Source organism: Elephas maximus, chromosome 5, assembly GCF_024166365.1.
Source record: "Elephas maximus indicus isolate mEleMax1 chromosome 5, mEleMax1 primary haplotype, whole genome shotgun sequence".
Lineage (NCBI taxonomy): Eukaryota > Metazoa > Chordata > Mammalia > Proboscidea > Elephantidae > Elephas > Elephas maximus.
The window spans coordinates 136,874,355-136,899,903 of record NC_064823.1 but is presented as its reverse complement, the minus strand read 5'-3'; the positions used below and the strand labels follow the sequence as shown (position 1 = coordinate 136,899,903).

The 25,549-nt window shown below is 41.5% G+C and overlaps 1 long non-coding RNA gene across 4 annotated transcripts in view; it reads right to left on the bottom strand.

Moving 5' to 3' along the window:
- The window catches only part of LOC126077254 (uncharacterized), an 83,351-nt gene extending 58,020 nt beyond the window's left edge, over positions 1–25,331 (bottom strand). For all 4 annotated transcript variants that reach the window (XR_007517690.1, XR_007517689.1, XR_007517687.1 and 1 more), the window contains exon 1: positions 24,990–25,331. This is a non-coding gene — a long non-coding RNA (uncharacterized LOC126077254). The remainder of the gene's footprint in view (positions 1–24,989) is intronic.
- Between the last annotated feature and the right edge of the window lie 218 nt (positions 25,332–25,549).

Sequence of the window (25,549 nt, the reverse complement as noted above, 5' to 3'; positions counted from 1 at the left end):
AAGTCGGAAAGGTTTTAGGGCATTTAAAAAAAAACAGAAGCACTACATTAAGGTCATCCCAGGCCATCCTTGGCTTAATCTGTCTGACACTAAATCCTTCTATGTGGTAAGGGAAGTTTTTTTGGTGCTTGCATTTCTTTTGAAGATAGGTTGCTGTTGTCTGGAGGTGTTTTTTTTTTTTTTTTTTTCATTGTCTTAGTTACCTTGTGCTGCTATAACAGAAACGCCACAAGTGGATGGCTTTAACAAAGAGAGATTTATTTTCATACAGTCTAGTAGGTTACAAGTCCAAATTCAGGACGTCGGCTCCAGGGGAAGGCTTTCTTCCTCTGTCAGTTCCGGAGGAAGGTCCTTGTCCTCAATCCCCTGGTCAAGGAACTTCTCAGACTCAGGGACCCCATGTCCAAAGAATGCCCTCTGTTCCTGGTGCTACTTTCTTGGTGGTATGAAGTCCCCAACTCTCTGCTTGCTTCTCTTTCCTTTTATCTCTTGAGAGATAAAAGGTGGTACAGGCCACACCCCATGGGAACTCCCTTTACCCTGGATCAGGGAGGTGACCTGAGTGAGGGTGGTGTTACAATCCCACCCTAATCTTCTCAACATAAAATTACAATCACAAAATGGAGGGCAACCATACAATACTGGGAATCATGGCCCAACCAAGTAGATACACACATTTTGGGGGGACCTAATTCAATCCATGACAATAGTTTTATACTTTTGACATGATGAAATCATTTTGTTCCCAGACTGTGTAAATAAGTATACTCTCTAAAGTACTAGGAGGGAGTAGAAGACATTTTTCAGAATAAAACTGTCCTTTCAGGTGCCATGCTCACATCAGGAGCTCCAGAACCTGTCGCCTCCATTTGGGCTGCTACTCATACCCATTGCCATCGAGTCAATTCTGACTCATGGTGACCCTATGGTCTGTATGACGGAGTATAACTGCCCCATAGGGTTTCCAAGGCTGTAAATCTTCATGGCAGCAGACTGTCACATCTTTCTCCCACAGAGTGGCTGGTGGGTTCAAACCATCAACCTTTCAGTTAGCAGCCGAGCACTTAACCACTGTACCGCCAGGTCTCCTTGGGCTGCATCAGGATGTGTTATAAATTGATTCTCAGAATATGGCTGGAAGAAAACATCCCTTAATAACTGGGGCAGCCATATTGGTGGGGAGTAGAAAGCAAACCTGATTAACCACATTTTCATTTTGCACAAAAAACTAGAGGCCTAGCTAAGAATCAAGCTCACTGCTTCTGGTTCTCGGATGAATTCTGTAGCTTTCGGGGGACATTCCCTTCTTCAGTCAGAGAGCTGGTCTGATGGCGAGGAGTCCCACATGCTCTTTCATTGCTACATTTTCTTTGAATCGTGCTTGCCCATTAGGCATCCACATTTGACTATTTATCTTTGGGACTCTGCTGGGTATGTGAAGAATTCCCCCATCTGTTTTGCTCAGGATGTGGGCAGATGAGGAAGTAGTAGTAGCAACTGAGAGATAGCATGTCTCTATCTGGCTGGTGTTGGGAAAGAACCTTGTAGGCAGCCAAGGAGATGTTCACCAGTGCTGAGATAGCAACTAGAAGTATCTCTTTGGGTGCCATCCATTTCTGCAGTTGTCCCTAGATCAGGGGAGGGGAGTGGGTGGGGGGAGTGTGGTGTTGGGAAACCCCACTTTTCAAAGGGTAAAGACAACCTGAGTCTTAAACACTGAATTGTGGAAATGGGTGAATGAATAAAGTTAAAAAAAGAAAAGGAAAAGGAAGGAATTCAGATATTTGTTAAGCAATAAGGACTGTGCTGGGCCAATTGTCCCAATTACAGTAGCTCATGCTTGTTAGGAGCAGTAGACACTATGCTAGATGACTGATCATAATAATAACAATAAGAAGAAGCTTGAGGAGGGGTGCCATGGATTGAATTATGTCCCCCCAAAATATCTGTCAACTTGACTAGGTCATAATTTTATGATTGTCTACCATTTTATCTTCTGATGTGATTTCTCTGTGTCATCAATCCTATCACTATGATGTAATAAGAAGGATTAGTGGCAGTTATACTGATGAGGTCTACAAGATTAAACAGTGTCTCAAGCCAATCTCTTCTGAGATACAAAAGAGAGAAGCAAGCAGAGAGACATGGGGACCTCATACCACCAAGAAAGCAGAGCCAGGATCAGAACCTGTCCTTTGGACCTGAGGTTCCTGAGCTGAGATGCTCCCAGACTAAGGGAAGACTAATGACAAGGCCCTTCCTCCAGAGCTGACAGAGAGATAAAGCCTTCCCCTGGAGCTGATGCCCTGAATTTGGACTTCTAACCTACTGGACTGTGTGAGAATAAACCTTCTCTGTTAAAGCCATCCACTTGTGTTATTTCTGTTATAGCAGCATTAGATGACTAAGACAAGGGTGTAGAAATTAGGCAGGTGAAGATGCAAGAGAGAGGTGCCCAAGGTGGCAGGAATTAAATGAGAGGTGTGTTCAAGGAACAACAAGCAGTTTGGGGAAGGAACATAATAAAGCAAGAAGAGGAGGGTGGAGTGATACACAGCTGTGTGCCTAGTAGGTCATAGGCGCTCAGTACATCTCTGTTGAATGCCCGCATGAGGATCCAGCCAAGCACAGCTTTGTGGGCTGAGATGAGGAACTTAGTAGTCACTGAAGTGTTTTAAACAAAAAAGTAGCATAATCACTGTGGCAATACTGTACAGGATTTTTTTTTTTTTTTTTTAGGAAGGGGAAAAGTTTATATATCTTCTCCAGAAATGCTATTTAAAAAAACAAAAACAAACCCTTTGCTGTTGAGTCAATTCCAACTCCTAGTGACCCTATAGGACAGAGTAGAACTGCCACATATGGTTGCCAAGGAGCACCTGGGGGATTCAAACCGCTGACCTTTTGGTTAGCAGTTATAGCTCTTAACCACTACACATACCACCAGGGTTTCCAATGCTGTTTGGGGAGGCTTTATGTCAGAAATTGGTTGGAAAGTGAGTGAAAGGATTTGTCTAGAAGTTGCAATTTTCTTCTTATGAAGAATCAGCCTATTATTCCAACTGTAAATCATAGCCTTTACTTAGCCTTTACCTTCCACAAATTAAACCGTGACACCATCAGTCTGAGAAGTTTTCATATGTGCCTTGACTAGTTTTCTTTTTTCTGCCTTTGTGTATTTTTCTTTTTGCTTCTTTTTCTTTCTCCCTTAATTCCTTTCTCCTCCTGCTTGTCTTTCTTCTTCTAATTGTTTATTTTATCAGGTGGCTAAATTGGCCTCAGAAACCCTGGTGGTGTAGTGGTTAAGTGCTACGGCTCCTAACCGAAAGGTTAGCAGTTTGAATCCACCAGGCGGTCCTTGGAAACCCTATGGGGCAGTTCTACTGTCCTATAGGGTTGCTATCAGTCGGAATCAACTTGACGGCAACAGGATTTTTTGGTGGTGTTGTTTAAGTTGGCCTCACAGCACACCACAGAGGAAAAACTGGAGAAATGAAGACCTTTAGGAGCTACAGAAATAATCCAGGGAAGAGAGGAAGATGAGCGCCTGAACTGGGGTAACATTAGGAGTGGAGAAGAGAGGAGCACATCTGAGAAACAGCTAAGAGTTAAAGTTTGTCTATGTGCCGGGGAACAGGGGTGGTGATGGAATTAAAGGAGCCAGGACGGATTCCAGTTTCTGGCTTGAAGGCTGTCATTTACTGAAATATGAAACAAAGGCTGAGAAACAGGTCTAGGAAGGAAGCTGATGAGTTATATTTAGGGCATGCTGGATTTGAGGTGCGTGTGGGAACATCCAAAAGGAAGTAGAATATATGGGTATGGAACAAGGGAAGTGATGTGGGGGCTGGAAATACAAATTTAGTGCTTATTGGCTAGAGGTTGTGCTAGCTAGCCTCTAAAGATGACCATGGGGCAGTGGTGGTTCAGGGGTAGAATTCTCGCCTTCCATGAGGGAGACTCTGATTCCTTTCCCAGCCAATGGACCTCAAGTACTGCCACCACACATCTGTCTGTGGAGGTTTGTATGTTTCTGTGATGCTGAACAGGCTTCAGCAGAACATTCACACTAAGAAAGACTAGGAAGAAAAGGCCCAGTGATCTACTTCTGAAAATCAGCCAATGAAAACCCTAAGGCTCAATCCACAGCCAACAATGGTGATCGTACAGGACAGAGCAGCATTTGGTTCTGTTGTATAGGAGGTCACCATGAGTCAGGGACCGACTTGTCGGCAGCTATCAAGAACAACAAAGATGGCCGCTATCAACGTCTTCCCTTCTTGTATTTACATAGCACTCCCCCACCCAGAGGTGGTTTACTTTCCCTCCCCTTGAATCTTATTCTGAGTTGTAAATACTTTGACCAGTAGAATGCTGTGGAATAGTCATTTTAGGACTTCTGAGCCCATGCTTTAAGAAGACAGGCAATTTTTAGTTACTTTCTCTTGGAACGTGGCTTCTTGGAATGCAGCTGCCATGCTGTGAGGATGCCCAAGCTATGAACCCACAGAACTGTGAGAAATAATAATTGGTTGTTGTTACTTTAAGCCACTAGTTTTTAATGGTTTAATACACAGCAGTAGAGACAGAAATTGGTACCTGAATGTGGAGTGCTGCTATAACAAAACCTAATATATGTGACATTGGCTTTGGAATCTGGTAGCAGGCAGAAGCTGGGAGAACTTGGAAAGAGCTATAAAGGCTGAAAGGGCAGTGAGTAAATTGCTATGAGAAATTAGAGAATCTGGGGCCTAAGCTATGTATTGGAAGAACAATTAGTGAAATATTCCCTACAGGAACATGGAAAATAGAACACATACCTAATACATTTGTGGATCTGGCTAAGAAGATTTCAGGCAGAATAGTAGCTTCTCTTCACTGCCAATGATAATAAAGTACATTTTAAGATGAGCTTAAGAAGGAACAGATGAGTTTGCAAGCAGAATTTAGAGGAAATATTTCCAGTGCAAGGTTTGCTTGATGGAAAATTAAAAAACAATTTCAGCTTCCCAGATTAGGGGGGGGAAAAAAAACTATTTCACATTTGTAGCTTCTCTGGCCAGCAAAAGATCTCAAATCCAGAGGCTGCCAAGAAAACATGACCTTAGGTAAAGATCAGGCCAAGGATGGGGTTGTAAGACCCTTTGCTGAAATCTCACAAAATTTAAGAATTTCTAATAGGAGTCCCTGGGTGGTGCAATGATTAAGCACTTAACAACTAACCAAAAGTTTGGTGTTTCAAATTCACCCAAAGGCTCCTCAAAAGAAAGGCCTAGTGATGTGCTTCTGAAATTTCACAGCCTCGAAAAGCACAGTTCTACTCTGCACACATGGGGTCGCTATGAGTCTGAACTGACCTCAGCGACAACTGCTTTTGTTTTTAGTATTCTTACTGGTGAATCCTAGACTGTCCCAGCTAGACAACAGGCTTCTTAAAGGTTTTGCCCTATAGCACACTGACTTTGAGAAGCCTATGTCAATGTTTAACACTCTCAGCTGCTAACTGAAAGGTTGGGAGTTTGAGTCTACCCAGAGGTACCTTGGAAGAAAGGCCTGGGCATCTACTCCAAAAAATCAGACACTGAAAGCCCTATGGGGCACAGTTCTACTCTGACACACCCAGAGCCTCCATGAGTCAGAATCAACTCATCAGCAAATGGTTTTTTCTAGAAAAAACCTTATTGTATTTTAGGTGAAACTATACAGTACAAATTAGTTTTTCATTCAAAAATTTTATACACAAATTGTTTTGTCATGCAACTTATTTCAACCCACCCAATGTGTCAGCACTCTTTCCCTTTCCCTTTCTACCCTGGCTTCTCAGTGCCCACTCATCCAATTTTCCTGTTCTTTCCTGCCTTCTCATCTTTGCTTTTAGGCCGGTGTTGACCATTTGGTCTCATATAATTGACTGAACTAAGAAGCACATTCCTCAAGTGTGTTTGTTTTATAGCCCTGTCTAATCTTTGGCTGAAAGGTGGACTTTGAGAGTGGTTTCAATTCTGGGTTAGCAGAGTGCCTGGATGTCATAGTCTTGAGGGTTCCTCCAGTATCTGCCAGACCAGTAAGTCTCGTCTTTTTTCATGAATTTGAATTCTGTTCTAAATTTTTCTCTCACTTTTTCTGGGGACTCTCTGTCGCGATCCCTGTCAGAGCTGTCGATGGTGGTAGATGGTCACCATCGAGTTGTCCTGGGCTCTGTATGGTGGGAGCTGTGGTTCATGAAGCCCATTAGTCCTTCGAACTAATATTTCCCCTGTGTCTTTGGTTTTCTTCATTCTCCTTTGCTCTGAACGTGCTGAGACTGATATATGTATCTTAGATGGCTGCTTGCAAGCTTTTAGGACCCCAGATGCTACAAACCAAACTAGAATGTAGAACATTATGTACTGTATTATGGCAATTGATCTAGATGTCCCCTGAGACCATGCTGCCAGCCCTCAGCCCCAATAACTCAGACCCTCAAGGTATTTGGATGTGTCTAGGAAGCTTCTATGACTTTGTCTTGGTCAAGTTGTGATGACTTCCCCTATATTATGTGCTGTCTTCCTCTTCCTCTTTACCAGTGTTAACACTTGTCTACTATTTAGTTAGTGATCTCCCTTCCCTATACCTCCCCTCCCTCATATCCATCAAAGATTGTTTTTTTTCTGTGTGTAAACCTTTTCTTGGGTTTTTATAATAATGGTCTCATACAATATTTATCCTTTTGTGATTGACTTACTTCACTCAGCATAATGCCCTCCTATTTCATCCATGTTGTGAGATGTTTCAAGGATTCATCACTGTTCTTTATCATTGCGTGGCATTCCGTTGTGTGCATGTACCATAATTTGTTTATCCATTCATCTGTTGGTAGGCATTTAGGTTGTTTCCATCTTTTTGCTACTGTGAATAGTGTTGCAGTGAACATGCATGTGCGTATGCCTATTCATGTGACGGCTCTTCTTTCTCTAGAATATAATCCTTGGAGTAGAATTGCTGGATCATATGATATTTCTATTTCTAGCTTTTTAAGGAGGAGCTATATCATTTTCCATAGTGCTTGAACCATTTCACACTCCCACCAGCAGTGCATAAGAGTTCCCATCTCCCTGCAACCTCTCCAACATTTGTTATTTTCTTTATTTTTTATTAGTGCCAGTAATGTTGGGGGTGAGGTGGTATCTTAGTTATCTAGTACTGCTGTAACAGAATACCACAAGTAGATGGCCTTAACAACCAGAAGTTTATTCTCTCACAGTCCAGGAGGCTAGAAGTCCGTATTCAGGGTGCCAACTCCAGGGGAAGGCTTTCTCTTTCTGACAGCGTGGAGGAAGGTCCTTGAGATGCACCAGTCTTCCCTTGGTCTAGGAGCTTCTCTGCACATGGACCCTGGGTCCAGAGGACAAGCTTTGCCCCTGTCACTACTTTCTTGGTAGTACGAGGTCCCCCTTCTCTCTGCTTGTTTCTCTCTTTAATATCTCAAAAGGGATTGACTGAGGCCAAAACCTAATCTTATAGATTGAGTCCTGTCTCATTAACATAACTGCCTCTAATCCTGCCTCATTGACATCATAGTTAAAAAAATGGGCAAAGGATATGAGCAGACACTTCACTAAAGAAGACATTCAGGTGGCCAACAGACACAGGAGGAAATGCTCACAATCATTAGCCATTAGAGAAAGGCAAATCAAAATCACAATGAGATACTATCTGTTATGGATTGAATTGTGTCCTCCCAAAATATGTGTCAAAGTGACTAGGCCATGATTTCCAGTATTGTCCATCATTTTTTTTTAAATCTCAAAGAGATTTAGGGATATTGCTTTTGTCCATGGCTTGGATTATAATTTTACGTACAGGGAACTCACAAAGTTTTTTAAAAGAATTATATCAGCTTAAGCTCAAAGGGACTGATAGTACAAAATGAAAAGAGCCCCCTGGACCCTGAAAGCAAGCTAAGAAAATTACTTCTCTGCAAATACAGGGCATGCCTTACAGGAAAAGAAGGATAACTCACAATATGGAGCCAAAATTCCACAAGGAGAAGCCAAAAGCCATGGAAAACCATTCACAAGGAGCAGAAATGGATGCTTAATCAAGGAACATTCTTTGCCCCTGAAGTCAGAGAAAATGGTCACAGGTACACAGTCATATTTCAGAATTGCTAAGGACAGCAACAGCTATGTGTTTCCTATATTCTCCCTTCTTGAACAGGGATATTTATTGCTTTATTCTGTCTCTTTTTCATGATTGTATGGCAGCTTGTAAGATAGTTTGCCTTTTTTCTTCATAGATCTCTGCACCTGAGAAACCACAGCTGGAAAACTAGATTCAGGAAGCAGACCAGAGGTGCTTCATCCTCGTTTGTAACTGATTTAAATGATGATATCCTGGACTTTGACTGTATGCCACCACAGGATGAAAATTTGGAGGGAGAGGTGAATGTACTTTGCATGTATGGGTGTTGTGAATTAATGTAGTCAGAAAACTAACTGTGGTAGATTGTCTCCAAAGATGTCCATGATCAATTCCTTCCCTTCTTACATGCACGTGTCACTCCCCTATCAAGAGATGCAGTTTATTTCCCCTAGGATGGCCTTGTGACTGCTTTGACCAACGGAATGCAGTGGAAGTATTACATCTGAGACTTTCAAATCTGGGTCTTAAAAGAACTGGCAGTTTCCATCTCCTTCCTTTTGGAACACAGCCACCATTTTTAAGGAAGCTCAAGCAGCCGTGTGGCGGGACTCAGGGGAAGAGCACCTAGGCCTTTAGCTGTCAGCCCTAATTGAGCTCCCAATCAGTGGCCAGCACCAATTTAATTGCCAGCCATGTGGGACCATTTTGGAACTGTCATCCCTCCCTGCCCCTTAGCTATACCACATAAAGCAGAAGAATCACCTAGTCAAACCACAGAATTGTGGAGGTAATAAATTGTTATTGCTTTAAACCACTAAGTTTCAAGTGGTTTGTTGTAGTAACACAAATGAAACAGATTAAAACTTTGAGAGTGGATGAGATAGCTCCAATAAAAGCATACAAAATCATAAAACAAGAACAACCCTAAAGTGTACAAAAATTTGAAATGGTTAAAAGATGGCCCCAAAAGGAGACTGAGAAGAAATATTCAAAGAGATGGGAGGAGAAAACAAAGAAGTAACATCGCAGGAAGCCAGGGAAGACTACTCAAGATGGAGAAATAAGGCCAACAGTATCAAATGCACGAGAGAGTTCTGGAGAGAAAACGAAAGATATGAAAATTTGCCAGCAGCATCGGTAATATAAAATCATTGATGACTTTTGCCAGAGCAGCTTTAGCGAAGTAGTGGAAACAGAAGGCAAATTATAGTCGGTTAAAGAGGTTCCTAGCCAGGAAATTTTACTTAGTCATAGACAGTCAAAACCAGAGGAAACAACAGGTACGTACATCTTCTTATCAAGTGTCTCAAAAGGAAATCAGGATGTTTGGTAAGTGGAGCCACAAGGTCAAGAGAATGGTTATGTCAACATCGTGATACTTTCCAATCAAGCTCTAGATTGGCTCAGCTTTTCGTGAATAATCATCTTTAGACTGATTTGGGGCTTCCACTGTTATGCTACAGCACATGGTTCTGCTTGAAAACTGTGCAGAATCTTTTTTATGGTGGATGCCATCATGGTGTGTAAAGACCATTGTACTGGGAGTTCTGACACTTAGCTTTCCCCTAGCTAGCTACAGCAAGTTAATTAACATGCAACTTCAGGTTCCTCTTCTGTTCAATAAGTAGATAAGATGAGAGGACCTTGAAGGGCCTTCCAATGCTAACATTTTATAAAAGTAATTTTATTCTTCAAAAATTCTACATGTGATTATTAAGCTTTGTTCTTGACATTTCCTGGAACTCCAGAGTGAGTATAAATTAAATCACCTAACCCATCAGGCAAAATACTTGCAGCTCAGCGCCTTCACCCAACGCACACACAATGCTCTAATTTCTAGTCCATATCCTATAAATTAAGGAGCCTGGTGGCAAAATGGTTAGGGGCTAGGCTGATAACTGAAAGGTTGGGGGTTCGAACCCACTCGGCACCTTCACTGGAAAAAGACCTGGCAATCTGCTTATCCTAAAGCTTATAGCCTAGAAAACCCCATGGGGTAGTTCTGCTCTGTCGCATGGGGTTGCTATGAGCCTGCATAGACTCCACGACACCTAACAACAGCAACATTCTGTAAGTTGGAGCTTCAGTATAAGGTATTCAACAAATTGTCAGATCCATTCTGACCCCACAGGAGCCAGGGTCACCACAGGGTCTAGCCCTGAGCAGGTCACTCTGAGCCCCAAGGATGAGTTAAGACTTTCCCCTTGGTTACATGCAGAGAGACCTGTGGGCAGGCTCTGGGATAACCCAGATCACCAACTGAATAGAAAGGGGAAATGATTTTACCAAGTACAGCTAATTTCCTGAAAGGATTATATATTCCTCAATTTACTGGGTAGGGGACACAGGTCTTTGTCACCTGAAGTCACCTTGCACATCCAAGCTCCCTGAGGGACTGAATTGCTGGGCTGAGGACTGTGGGCACCATGATCTCAGGGAATATCTAGCTCAACTGGCATAATATAGTTTATAAAGAATATGTTCTACATTCTACTTTGGTGAGTAGCATCTGGGGTCTTAAAAGCCTGTGAGTGGCCATCTAAGATACTCCACTGGTCTCACCCCTTTCAGAGCAAGAAAAAATGAAGAAAACTACAAATACAATGGAAAGATTAGTCCAAAGGACGAAAGGACCACATCTACCACAGCCCCCACCAGACTGAGTCCAGAACCTTGAGATGGTGCCCAGCTACCACCACTGACTCCTCTGACAGGGATCACAGTAGAGGGTCCCAGACAGAACTGGAGAAACATGTAGAGCAAAATTGTAAATCAGAAAAAAAACCAGACTTGCTGGCCTGACAGAGACACAAGAAACCCTGAGGGTATGGTCCCCAGACAGCCTTTCAGCTCAGTAATGAGGTCACTCCTGAGGCTCACCCTTCAGCCAAAGATTGAACAGGCCCATGGAACAAAGCAAGACTGAAGGGGTACATCACCCTGGGGGCAGGGACTGGAAGGCAAGAGGGAACAGGAAAGCTGGTAATGGGGAACGGAGGGTTGAGAGGGGAGCTTGTTGACATGTTGTGGGGTTGTTAACCAATGTCATAGAACAATATGAGTATGACTGTTTGATGAGAAACTAGTTTGTTCTGTAAAACTTCATCTAAAGTACAATTAAAAAAAAGAAAAAATAAATAAATTCACCTTGCAGAGACAAGGAGCACACCCCAAGCCCCTTAATAGTTCCCCCTTTCAAGGATCAGCATTTTCAAGTTTTTTTTTTTTTCATATTTAATGTCTTTCTCTTCTATTTCTAATTTGCATTTCCATTTTTACCCTATGGAGTGCCTTTGTTCCCAGGTAAAATTAAGGACCAAGTCAGAGAGTATGTAGTTTTTCCAGAAGCTGGAAATGTATTTAATTGGTATTACCATGATTTGTTTTAGAAGAAGAAAAATAAACTAGAAAGATAAATCTTATTACATTTCTCACAACCACACCCCAAAATCTTAATACCTTAGTATTGATATTTTTAACCTGACAGAAGAAAAAATAGATTTGTTACAGGAAAAAGATAATTTACTCATCCTTCCCCACTGGGGTCTAAAGAGGAGGATCCTCTGAGCATGCATGCTAACTGGTATGATAAGTGTGAGTGTGATAGTTGAGAGCAGGCACTAGAGAGCTAGCTTGCATTGCTCAAGAACACTGAGGATGGGAGCCATAGAGGGAGAGAGGGAGAAAAAGAAAAGAAGAAAGTCTGAGACTTGCAGAGGCAGAAATGCTGCTTATAAAGCTGCAGAGCCCATTTGGAGGAGATGAAGGCACAATTCAATCTATAACATGTAGTAAGGAATTTGACCTTACTTAAAGAGAGGTCCGGCTTTTTTTCCATCTCCTGGGAGTAACCTGTAAAAAAAAAAAAATGTAGACCCTAGGGATTTCCCAAGTGATGGGAATATCTTTGTTATTCATACTCCTGATGGTTTATGCTGAGGAGATGACTCAAGGTGAGGGCTGGCTGCACCAGAAAGACCAAGCACGTGATTAAAGGGTTGAGGCTTTGAGATATATGATATTAGCAAGAGGAAAGGAGATTGAGTTCAACCAATGATTCAATCAATCGTGCCTATGAGGATTTTAACGTATACGTTCTCTGTAATGGAGCCCTGGTGGGGCAGTGGTTAAGAGCTATGGCTGCTAACCAAAAGGTCAGCAGTTTGAATCCACCAGTTACTCCTTGGAAACCCTATAGGCAGTTTTACTCTGTTCTGTAGGATGACTATAAGTCAGAACTGACTCAACAGCGAGTTTCTCAGTAACAAATATGACCATGGAGTTGTGTGAATCTTTTAGTGGATTCTCAGGAAGAATCCATGAAGACCTCCATAATTCGTAGCTAGCTGGTTGGAATTGAGGGTCACCCTGGGGCCACCAAATTTGCAGCTGGTGTCTGAAGTGAGGGCAGTCTTGTGGAGGACTGGGCCCTCTGTGCAGTTTGCCTACCTCATTGTAGATGTCCATAGGAGCTTTTGAAAAGCTCCAACATACTCCTGGGAATCTAGACGGCCATGTGCATATATAGGGCTGTGCACATGTCCAGTGCCGTGTATATGCTCAGGAAAGACCTGACAAGGTCTGAATCTCTAACCTGTCACTAACTTTGAGGCTCTGTGCAAGCAGAAAGTGACAGATAAAGCAGAGTTGTAAACTGTCTGGGTGAGTATTAAAGGTGTGCCCAACATGCACACAGAAACTCTTTACAAAGACTGGAAGACTTATTTAGCCCAGACATTTAAGGCAATCTCTATCCAATCATTACCTAACCACTAAGCTAACAGCAGAGACTTCGGTGGCCACTATGACAAAGAATACAGATTTTACAGAATTAGTTCAAAAAAGTCATTTTTATAGATTGAATTGCACTCTCAAAAAATAAGTGTTATAAATCCTAACCCCTATATTTGTAGATCCTTCTTCTTTGTTTCCAACTTTCACGTTCCAATCGCCAGTAATTATCAATACATTTTGATTGCATGTCCGATCAATTTCAGACTGCAGCAGCTGATAAAGATCTTCTATTTCTTCATCTTCAGCCCTAATGGTTGATGTGTAAATTTGAATAATAGTCGTACTAACTGGTCTTCCTTCCAGGCATATAGATATTATTCTATCACTGACAGCGTTGTATTTCAGGATAGATCTTGAAACGTTCTTTTTGACAATGAATGCAGCACGGTTCCTCTTCAAGTTGTCATTCCCAGCATAGTAGGCTATGTGATTGTCCAATTCAAAATGGCCAATACCAGTCCATTTCAGCTCGCTAATGCCTAGGATATCGATGTTTATGCATTCCATTTCATTTTTGACAATTTCCAATTTTCCTAGATTTGTTCATTGTACATTCCAGGTTCCAATTATTAATGGATGTTTGCAGCTGTTTCTTCTTATTTTGAGTTGTGCCACATTAGCGAATGAAGGTTCCAAAAGCTTTACTCCATCCATGTCATTAAGGTCAACTCTACTTTGAGGAGGCAGCTCTTCCCCAGTCATCTTTTGAGTTCCTTCCAATCTGGGGGGCTCATCTTCCAGCACTATATCAGACAATATTCCACTGCTATTCATAAGGTTTTCACTGGCTAATGCTTTTCACAAGTAGACTGCTGGGTCCTTCTTCCTAGTCCGTCTTAGTCTGGAAGCTCAGCTGAAACTTGTCCTCCATGGTTGACCTTGCTGGTATCTGAATCCTGCTGGCATAGCTTCCAGCATCACAGCAACACACAAGCCCCCACAGTATGACAAACTGACAGACACTTGTTAAAGTTGGAAACAAAGAAGAAGGATCAGAAGTTGGAAAGTATGGCCTTGGTGACAGAAACAATGCCGGAGATCACATGATAGAATTTTGCAAGACCAATGACTTCTTCATTGTAAATACCTTCTTTCACCAACATAAACGACAACTATACACATGGACCTCCCCGGATGGAACACAGAGAAATCAAATTGACTACATCTGTGGAAAGAGACAATGGAAAAGCTCAATATCATCTGTCAGAACAGGGCCAGGGGCCGACTGTAGAACAGACCATTAATTGCTCATATGCAAGTTCAAGCTGAAACTGAAGAAAATCAGAGCAAGTCCATGAGAGCCAGAATATGAACTTGAGTACATCCCACCTGAATTTAGAGACCATTTGAAGAAAAGATTTGAGTCATTGAACACTAGTGACTGAAGACCAGACAGGCTGTGAAATGACATCAAGGACATCATACATGAGGAAAGCATCATACATGAGGAAAGTGTCATACATGAGGAAAGCATCATACATGAGGTCATTGAAAAGACAGGAAAGAAAGAAAAGACCAAGATGGATGTCAGAGGAGACTCTGAAACTTGCTCTTGAACATCAAGCAGCTAAAGCAAAAGGAAGAATTGATGAAGTAAAAGAACTGAACAGAAGATTTCAAAGGGCACCTCGAGAAGACAAAGAAGTATTATGATGATGTGCAAAGAGCTGGAGATGGAAAATCAAAAGAGAAGAACTGGTTCAGCATTTCTCAAGCTGAAAGAACTGAAGAAAAAATTTAAGCCTCAAGTTGCAACAGTGAAGGATTCTATGGGGAAAATATTAAATGACACAGGAAGCATCAAAAGAAGATGGAAGGAATATACAGAGTCATTATACCAAAAAGAATTAGTCAATGTTCAACCATTTCAAGAGGTTGCATATGGTCAGGAACTGATGGTACTGAAGCAAGAAGTCCAAGCTGCTCTGAAGGCATTGGTGAAAAAACAAGGCTCCAGGATTTGACAGAATATCAATTGAGATCTTTCAACAAACAGATGCAGTGTTGGAGGTGCCCACTCGTCTATGCCAAGAAATATGGAAGACAGCTTCCTGGCCAACTGACTGGAAGAGATCCATATTTATGCCTATTCCCAAGAAAGGTGATCCAACTGAATGTGGAAATTATAGAACAATATCACTAATATCACACGCAAGCAAAATTTTGCTGAAGATCATTCAAAAACGGCTGCAGCAGTATATCAACAGGACACTGCCAGAAATTCAGGCCGGTTTCAGAAGAGGACATGGAACCAGGGATATCATTGCTGATGTCAGATGGATCCTGGCTGAAAGCAGAGAATACCAGAAGGATGTTTACCTGTGTTTTATTGACTACACAAAGGCATTTGACTGTATGGATCATAACAAATTATGGATAACATTGAGAAGAATGGGGATTCCAGAACACTTAATTGTGGTCATAAGGAAACTTTGCATAGATCACAAGGCAGTTGTTTGGACAGGACAAGGGGATACCGATTGGTTTAAAGTCAGGAAAGGTGTGTGTCAGTGTAGTATCCTTTCACCATACCCATTCAGGATTGGAGGAAGACTCATTATCAACCTGCTTCATGCAGATGACACAACCTTGCTTGCTGAAAGCAAAGAGGACTTGAAGCACTTTCTAACGAAGATCAAAGACCACAGCCTTCAGTATGGATTGCACCTCAACATAAAGAAAACAAAAATCCTCACAACTGGACCAATGAGTAACATCATGATAAACAGAGAAAAGATTGAAGTTGTCAAGGATTTCATTTTACTTGGATCCACAATCAACAGCCATGGAAGCAGCAGTCAAGAAGTCAAAAGACACATTGCATTGGATAAATCTGCTGCAAAGGACCTTTTTTAGTATTGAAGAACAAAGATGTCACCTTGAAGACTAAGGTGCGCCTGACCCAAGCCATAGTATTTTCAATCACATCATATGCATGTGAAAGCTGGACAATGAATAAGGAAGACCAAATAAGAGTTGACGCCTTTGAATTGTGGTGTTGGCGAAAAATATCGAATATACCATGGACTGCCAAAAGAACAAACAAATCTGTCATAGAAGAAGTACAACCAGAATGCTCCTTAGAGGCAAGGATGGTGAGACTGCGTCTTACATACTTTGGACATGTTGTCAGGAGGGATCAGTCCCTGGAGAAGGAAATCATGCTTGGCAGCATACAGGGTCAGCGGAAAAGAGGAATATCCTCAAAGAGGTGAATTGACACAGTGGCTGCAACAATGAGCTGAAGCATAACAATGATTGTGAGGATAGCTCAGGCCCGGGCAATGTTTCGTTTTGTTGCACATAGGGTTGCTATGAGTCAGAAGTGACTCAACAGCACCTAAAAACAACAATAACAACATATTTGTAGATGTTATCCCATTTGGGAATAGGATTTTCTTTGTTACGTTAATGAGGTCATATCATGTTGGGTGTGTCTTAAGCCAATTGCTTCAGAGATATAAAAGAAGCTGATCAGGCACAGAAGCAAGGAAGCACAGATAGGGGAAGAGAGATGCTACATCATATAAAGATCACCAAGGAACTGAGGAAGAAAAGCTGAAAAGAGACAAGGATCTTCCCCAGAAGTCAACAAAGATAAAGCTTTCCCCTAGAGCTGGTGCCCTGAATTTGGAGTTCTGGCCTCCTAAACTATGAGAAAATAAACTTCTGTTCACACAAGCCACCAACTTGTGATATTTCTGTTATAGTAGCACTAGGTAACTGAGACAGTTACTAAACCAAAAATAACAACAACAAACAGAAAAAAAAGACAAACCTTCTTCTAAGGGGGGAGAAACTGATTTCCAGAGTTGCCACATTATATTTAAAATACTCAATTTCAACATAAAGTTATGAGACATGCAAAGAAATAAGGAAGTATGGCCCATACACTAAAAACAAACAAAGAAAAAAACAACAGCCAATAGAAACTGTCTTTGCTGAAGCCCAGATGTTGGACTTACAAGAAGATTTTAAATCAGCTATGTTAAATATTTTCAAAGAGCCAAAGGAAACTATGTCTAAAGAACTAAAAGAACGTATGAGAACAATGTCTTACCAAATAGAGAGTACCAATAAAATGACAGAAATTATAAAATATGCTCTGGGGCTTTAAGTTCTTTACATTTTATAAGGAGCTTAAACAAATATATCAAATGACTGGAAACCTTAGTGGCACAGCAGTTAAGTGCTATGGCTGCTAACCCAAAAGATCAGCAGTTCAAATCCACCAGGCCCTCCATGGAAGCTCTACTGGGCAGTTCTACTCTGTCCTACAGGGTCACTGTGAGTCCGAATCGGCTCAATGGCAACAGGTACCAAATGATTATCATGGATTTCAGAACCACAGCCAAACAAGTTTAGTTATGGACTGTTTTAAAATTTCCCGTAAGTTGGAGTTCTCCATTGAAGCTGCTTCTCTCTCTCTTTCAGGTATCTCTGTTGATTCTCCCTTCTTTCTATCTGCATTAGTTATCTATTGCTGCATAACACATTACCCCAAACCTCAGTAGATTAAAAATAGCATTTATTATTTCACTGTTTCTGTGGGTCAGGAACTCAGATGAGGCTTAACTGGGTGCTTCTAACTCAGGGTCTCTCATAAGGCTCCAATCATTGTGTCTGCTGGGGCTGCAGTCATCTGAAGGCTCAACTGGAGAAGGATCTGCTTCCAAATTCACTCACGTTGGGCAACCTCCAGCCCTCACTGGCTATTGACCAGAAGTATTAATTCTTTGCCATGTGGGCCTCTCCACAGGGCTGCTTACAACATGATAGGTTGATTTCCCAGACTGAGAGATATAATAGAGCGTGTGTGCATATGTGCCCAAGATGGAGGTCACAGTCTTTTTATAAACCTCATCTTTTGACAATAATCTCCCATTACTTCTGCCATATTCTATTTGTTAGAAGCTAGTCAGTAAGTCCAACTAACACTTAAAGGAAGGGTATTACAGAAAGGCATAATAACTAGGAGGCTGCCTACCACAATACTTTAATTACTTTGGGTAGACTGGACTCTCTCTGGTAGCAGCAAGAAGTAAAAAAAATAATAAGAGTGGCAAGCCACCACAAATGCTAATGGTCCAATCTGATTTAATAAAGTCCTGATATCCTCCAGACAGGAAGACTACTACATGGAAAGGGTAAGGCAGTGTAAATTTACAAACATTTATTAAGTATATAATGACTGTGGCCACATTGATGGCATAGTGGTTAAGAGGTATGGCTTCTAACCAAAAGGTCGGCAGTTCAAATCCACCAGGCGTTCTTTGGAAACCCTCTGGGGCAGTTCTACTCTGTCCTCCTGTAGGATCGCTATGAGTTAGAATCGACTTGACAGCAAAGGGTGTAGTTTTTTTGGTTTGGTGGCCACATTAGCAAGAAAGGTCCAAATATATATATATATATATATATATATTTTTTTTTTTACTAGGTCTGCCTTATTAGAGAAGTTTCTGAGTCCACAGGCTCAAGTACAATTGTTTAGATTTGCATCATAAGATCCTTGTAATATCATCCTTTGTTCACTGAACAACCACCTCCGAAACTTCTCAGCAAATCTTTCCAAAAGTGGTGCTACTAGACCACTTGTGCCCCATCCCTAATAACAGCTTCCTGCATTTGCATATGGATTTTCTCATGACAGCATCATTCACACAAGGAGGCAGTACCAGGAATGCTCCAGCTAGCTGAACTCCAACTGTGTTCTTGGCTCATCACACTGTTGCATTCAAGGAATGTAAACATTCAACAGCCTTCTCTTTCTTCTCTCCTCTGCTCTCCCACAATGTTTTGCTGTGTGCTGCAAGCTCCCTTGAATTCACCAACTTAACACATTTATTTCTGTCATCTAAACTTTGGGCATTTCCCTTACCCACTGAAATCTTTCTCTTCTGATTAATAGTTCCCAAAACTCTGTGTGTTGATGTCTTCTTTCCTGGAATGAGTTCCTTCAAAAACGTAGAATTTCAACTTAGGTTAAAAGTAAATATCACAAAATTCAGTAAAAGCCACTTCCAAAAAGCAATGAAGTAGTATCAGGGTAAGCCAGATGATCACCAAAGAATTTTCCTCCTCTACGTCCTGAATTTCCACAATGCTGTTTCCTTACGTCCCAGTAATGCTTCATCAAAAGTGTTGGATTTTCCAGATCCCAGATAATAAGAATCAAATTCTAAACTACCAAATCTTTTTCATTCATAATCTGAAACTGATCTCCACTCAAAGAGACTTAAAAACTGGTAACGTTAGCCCAGGTGACAGTTTCATTCTCCTGCTCCACATCCCATCTAAACCATCATTTCCCGACAGCAGAATTGTCAACTTCTTGATCTTGTAGTGGTATTCTGTATTTTCTAAATTGGTATTTGCATGATTTCAAAAAGTTTGAATTCCCCTACCTGAAATTGTATTCCCATTCTACTAAAAACTGCCTATACAGTTCCAGAAAGATCAACATGATATAGTAAGATTGAATCCCAATGCCCCCACTTGCTTACTTAATCAAGTGTCTTAATCAAGTGGCTTGACCACTCTGGGCCTCAGTTCCACCCTCTGCATAATGTGATTGAAGGAGCTCTGGTGGTGCAGTGGTTAAGCACTCGACTGCTAACCAAAAAGTCAGTGGCTCAAACCCACCAGCCAATTTGTAGGAGAAATATGTGGCAGTGTGTTTCTGTTAGGTTCCCTATGAGTTGCAATTGACTCGATGGCAATGGGTTTGGTGTTTTTGTTTGCTTAATAATGTGGTTGAGGACATTGGTGATTCAGTAGTAGATTTCTTCCTTCCATGCAGGAGACCTGGGTTTGATTCCCAGCCAATGAACCCCATGGGCAGCTGCCATCACCTTTTGGTGACGGATTGCATATTGTTATGACCCTGAACATGTTTCAGTGGGGCTTCCAGACTAAAATGGACTAGGAAGAAAAGCCTGGCTACTCCTGAAAACCAGCCAGTGAAAACCCTGTGGATCACAACAATCTGATCCACAATGAATCATGGGGATGGCACAAGACTGAACAGTGTTTTGTTTCACTGTGTATGGTGTCACCATGAGTTGGGGGCAACTTGAAGACAGCTAACAATAACAACGATAATGTGGTGAATAATCCCAACTACCAAGGGTCTTATAGGTCTAGTGATGAGATCATCTTCACTCATTTCATAACTGTTGATTGAACACCTTCCACATGGAGGGCACAAGGCCACAAGCTGTGGAGGATATAAAGATGAGTTAGAGAGATAGTGCCCTTAAGAAGCTTAGAATCTAGTGTGGGAGATTAAAATCAATAACTGTGATCCAAGGTAGAAAGTGATAAAATGCCTTCAACCAGGTCTCAGAGCAAATATCACCCATTCAGAGGGCCTTCCTGAGCACCCGATCTGATGTCACCCTCACTCACTCCTTACCACCTTACCTTGTTTCGTCTTCTTACAGCACTGTCAATATCTGACATTATCAGACTTAGTTAGTTTCTTATTTGCTAGATTTTGGTCTGTCTCTTCCTTGGACACCATGAGAACAGAGGCTTTCTCTGTCTCATTCACCACTGCAGAACCAAACCAAAAACCAAGCCGGTTGTCGTCGAGTGAATTATGACTGATGGCAACCTCATGTATTACAGAGTAGAATGCTCCATAGGGTTTTCTTGGCTATAATCTTTACAGAAACAGATCAACAGGCCTTTCTTTCATGGGTGGTTTAAAACTGCCAACTTTTAGGTTAGCAGTTGAGCACAAACTGTTTGTGCCACCTGGGGACCTGTTGCTATAAAATGATAATCCATAAATACCCCTTGGAAGAGCAAAAGAGAGATTCAATGTTTGGTGCTAAAAGAATGCAGAAGCAAGAGACTATTTCTATGTGTAAAAGTACTTTGTAACACACTACACAAAAGAAAGGCGTTATTTATAGCCACAGTAGGAAAATTCTGTTTGTAAGTTTTGTGTTCTTCCTGATGAATCTCCAGGTAGATACCCAGGACTGAGCCTGGGAACCGAGGCTGGGGAGGAGACACCATTGAATAAGGCTGGAGGAGAAAGAGTAGTCCATCTCACAAAAAGGACCTTGAGGAGACAAACTGTGATGCTCGCTCTAGGAATGGAAGGGCTGGCTTAAGACATCTTCCTGGAATTACAAAGAAAAAATCCAATCAATTCTGTCAGATGAGGCAGGCATGTCATGTTGCTCCTAGAGAGTTATTTAATGCAATTTAATTTTACACATGTCAAGGCCATATGTGCACAAAAACTTACATCAGGCAGCCTTTAGCCTTTACAAAAAAATAAAAATTTTTTTTTAGCCTTTACAGTACACGTTAAATCAATATATTAAGCACCAACAGGATAACTGTTGTTTTAAAAAGAAAAAAAAAAAAATACTGCTAACTCTCTAAATTAATTTTTTTTATAAGATTAGGCAAAGTTTAAACAACCAGGGAAATATTCATGCCTTATCAGAAAAGACTATAATTAAATATCTAATAAAAAGAAAATGATCTGTAATTTCCACTATTTCTTCTCTTACTTACCATCCTTGTAAGATCAATAACAAAATGCAAGTTTTTACAACCTCATTCTGGTTAAATCGCATTTACTAACAATTGCCTCTTTCTTCATTAAAATAATGTGCCATTCAGTAACTACTGCAAGTGTCAAATCAACTTACCCAAGGCCCCTCGATTTCCATACTGCTCAAATACCACACTGGACTGGATTATTCATGTTTGCAATCTCAACAGAATTTACCGCCCAAGATGACAATGAAAGAACACTATTTCTTTCACTGTTGGATTCATTCCTCTCCCAGGAAAAAATAGAAATGGTCATATAGTGTGTTTAGGCACGGGATATATGTTTTGGGGTAGTTTAAAAACTAATTTGGGATCTATGTTCAATATAAACCAGCGTCTCATTACATAGTCCTTCAGGGATTGAAATACCTCTGACATAGGGGTGACTGATGACGTTAGGATTCTCTATAGAAACCAGAAACCTGATCCTGACTCATAGCAGCCCTATAGGACAGAGTAGAACTGCCCCATGATATTTCCAAGGAGCGTCTGGTGGGTGATTCGAACTGCTGACCTTTTGGTTAGCAACTGAGCTCTTAAAAGAACTTACAATTATAAAATGCCTCCTTCATGCTAAGCACTCTACATGTGCTGTCTTATTTAATCTAAAGCAGACAGCATCTAAGAACTATGTATGAGTGCCTACCAGGTGCCACACACTGTTCTCTGGGACTTTAGTGATAGGAAGAAGTGAGAAACAGTCAGATAAAAACCCCATACTCATAGGCTGTATATTTAATTTTCATAACAATCTTTTATGTACTGTACATAAAATTTCAACTTGGAACCTAAGCTGTGCCCATGTATTTAGTCTTACCATGCCCAGTGACTGGAGTCCTGGGTGGCACAAAAGGTTAAGCACCTGACTACCAACCAAAAGGCTAATGGTTCAAACCCACCCAGAGGCACCTTGAACTTACCCAGAGGCACCTAAAAAGAAAGGCCTGGTGATTTGCTTCTGAAAGTTCACAGCCTTGAAACCCTGTGGAGTGCAGTTCCTCTCTACATGCATAGGGTTGCCATGAGTCAGAATCAACTCCGTGGCAATGGGTTTAATGCTCAGTGGAGTCAGCCCACTAGATGTCTATATCTGTGAGGAAGTAAGGAACCTCACAGGGGAGGACTTAACCTAAGGGAAGGAAGAGTTGATCATAATGATCTTGACCCAGTTACAAGCACCCTATTGGAGGGTTTGGTAGAGTATGATATTTGCCATTGATATCCTTGGACCCACTCACAAGGATTTATGGCTAGGAATTGTAAGCAAAAGATTAGGAAATGTAAGCAAAAATGTAAAGAACTGTTTCCCTAAAAATTGTATATACCCGTGCTCCATAAGCAGCAAGCCTAGTACCATACCTCCTTGGTCAAACTAGAGGAGTTTCTGCCCAACGTCTATTCTCCCCCTTTCTTCCTTCCTATCAGAATACCAACCTTGTCCAGTTATTCACTCTTTCTCTTACAAGAGAAAGCTTACTCAGGAGAAATCACCACCATCTCCAGCTCTGAGGGTGGGCTCAACTGGTCTAGGGGTAATCCCTTCCCCCTTGCCATTGATGGGTTCAAAAGTGAGAGGGACCTCAAAAACATTATATTATGTGAAAGAAGCCAGACACTAAAGGTCACATATGGTATTATTCCATTTATGTGAAATATCCAGAATAGGTAAATCCACAGAAGCAGAAAGCAGATTGGTGGTTGCCAAGGGCTAGGGGGAAGGGAATGGGGAGTGACTTCTTTATGGGTAAGAGGTTTTCTGTTAGGGTAATTTAAATGTTTTACAACTAGTTGTAGTTCCACAACAATGTGAATGTACTAAATACCACTGAATTACGCACTTTAAGATGGTTAATCTTATGTGAATTTCATTCTGATTAAAAAAAAGAGTGAATGAGTGACTCAATCAAGCTTTGCTGGCGTCTTGTGAGAAAATTCTCTCATATTTCTTTAGAAGAATGTCCAGAAGCAACTTCCTCTTTCTCTGGACATTGCCATAGTGGGTGTGATCTAGAACTGCTGCAGTTGTCTTGTTACCAAATTAGTCTGAAGCCAAAACACTGAGTAGAACAAAGTCAAGAGAATCATAGGAAAATCGAGCTGAAGCCCCTGGAGTTCATCAGCCATGAAAGCGTTTTGACAGAAATCGCCCCTTCCAAATCTATTCTTCATAACCTTCTACGTGTTAGAGCTCCTGTATTTAGGTGGGCACATGACCATCCAGAGTAAAGATATTTTCTCTTGCATGCTTGGTATGTCTATGTGATTAAGCTCTAACCATTCTGATATAAGCAGAGATGTGGCAGCTTCTAGGAACACCACTGTTGTGTGGACATCTTCTTCATTCTTTCCTCCTCCCTGAGTCTGGGCACATGAATGTAATGGCTGGAGCTCCAGCCACCGCATTAGTCTGTGAGAACGGGGCACACTCCTTTGGGGAATGGAGAATAGTGAGCTGGAAGGAGCCTAGATAAGATGAAAGTTTCTCCAACTTGCATTTAGCACAGTTACTATAGTCCCTGGACTTACTATAGAATCTCATCCCTGGCCTTTTACATGAGAAAGAAATCAAATCTCATTTAAGTCACTATTAGGTTAGACCTCTGTTTTTGAGCCTAACCCAATCCTCAACGATACATACGCCTTAACTTTGTACTTTTAAGTGTTTGTTGTTTACCAGACAATATATTCTACTTGTCTGAGCCAGATTGGGTTGAGTGTTCTGATAATTATCAGCCAAAAACATCCAAAGCATTACACGCCGTGAGGCAGTCTCATCCCTACTTGTCCACAAACCACCTTGAAGCTTTGACATCTTGAGGCTTGCAACGTATTGATGTCCATGCAGGATAAAAGTGGCACTGGGGAAGTGATGCCCATCAGGAGGCAGCCCTGCACCGTGGTGACCAGCAGATACGGTGCTGCCCATCTAAAGGTGAAAATTGAAAAGTGGACTCCATATGATTGATAGTTAAAATAAGTGCTAACTGAATTTGTGTGGGAGGCAAGGCAAGATACTCCTAGAGACTCTCAGAAATATTTGAGGGTATACCTGAACATGAAGAAAACAAAAATTCTTAAAATGGGACCATAAACAACATACAAATGATAAATGGTGAAAAAATTGAAGTTATCAAGGATCTCATCCTTCTTGGATCAATTATCAATGCCCACGGAAGCAGAGGTCAAGAAATCAAATGACATATTATACTGAACAAATCTGCTGCAAAAGACCTCTTTAGAGTATTAAAAAGCAAAGGTGTCACTTTGAGGACTAAGGTACACCCAATCCAAGCCATGGCATTTGTAATTGCCTGATATGCATGCTAAAGCTGGACAATGAAAAGGAAGACCAAAGAAGAAGAATTGACACATTCAGATTTTTGTGGTGGTGAATGTTGAATGTACCATTGTCTTAGGCTGGGTTCTATAGAGGAGCAATACCAGTGAAATGTATAAATATATATAGAAAGATTTATAACAACGAAATGGCTTACGTAGTTGTAGAGGCTGGGAAGTCCCAAGTCTGTGAGTCAGGATGGAGGCTTCTTCTGACTCATGTAGCTGCAAGGGCTAGTGAACCCAAGGGCAGCAGGTCCGACAGCAAGCCTCTGGCTCACAGGCTGTGGAGGCTGATGAATACCAAGACCAGCAAGTAAGCTTCGAGCTCAAGTCCCAAGAACCTGAGGTCAGATGAACAGGAGCCAGCTGCAGGATCCAGATCTTTGAAAGATATCAAGCTGGAGAAGGACATCATGCTTCGTAAAGCTGTGAGTCAGAGAGAAAGAGGAATACCTTCAATGATGGATTGACACAGTGGCTGCAACAATGAGCTCAAACAGAACAATGACTGTGCGAATGGCCCGGGACCGGGTACATTTTGTTCTGTTACATAAGATCACTATGAGACAGAACTGACGCAACAGCTCCTAACAACAACCACTGAATTGTTGTTGCTGTTAGGTGCTGTTGAGTCAGTTACGACTCGTAATGACCCTGAGTACGACAGAACAAAACACAGCCCAGTCCTGCACCATCCTCACAATGGTTGTTACAC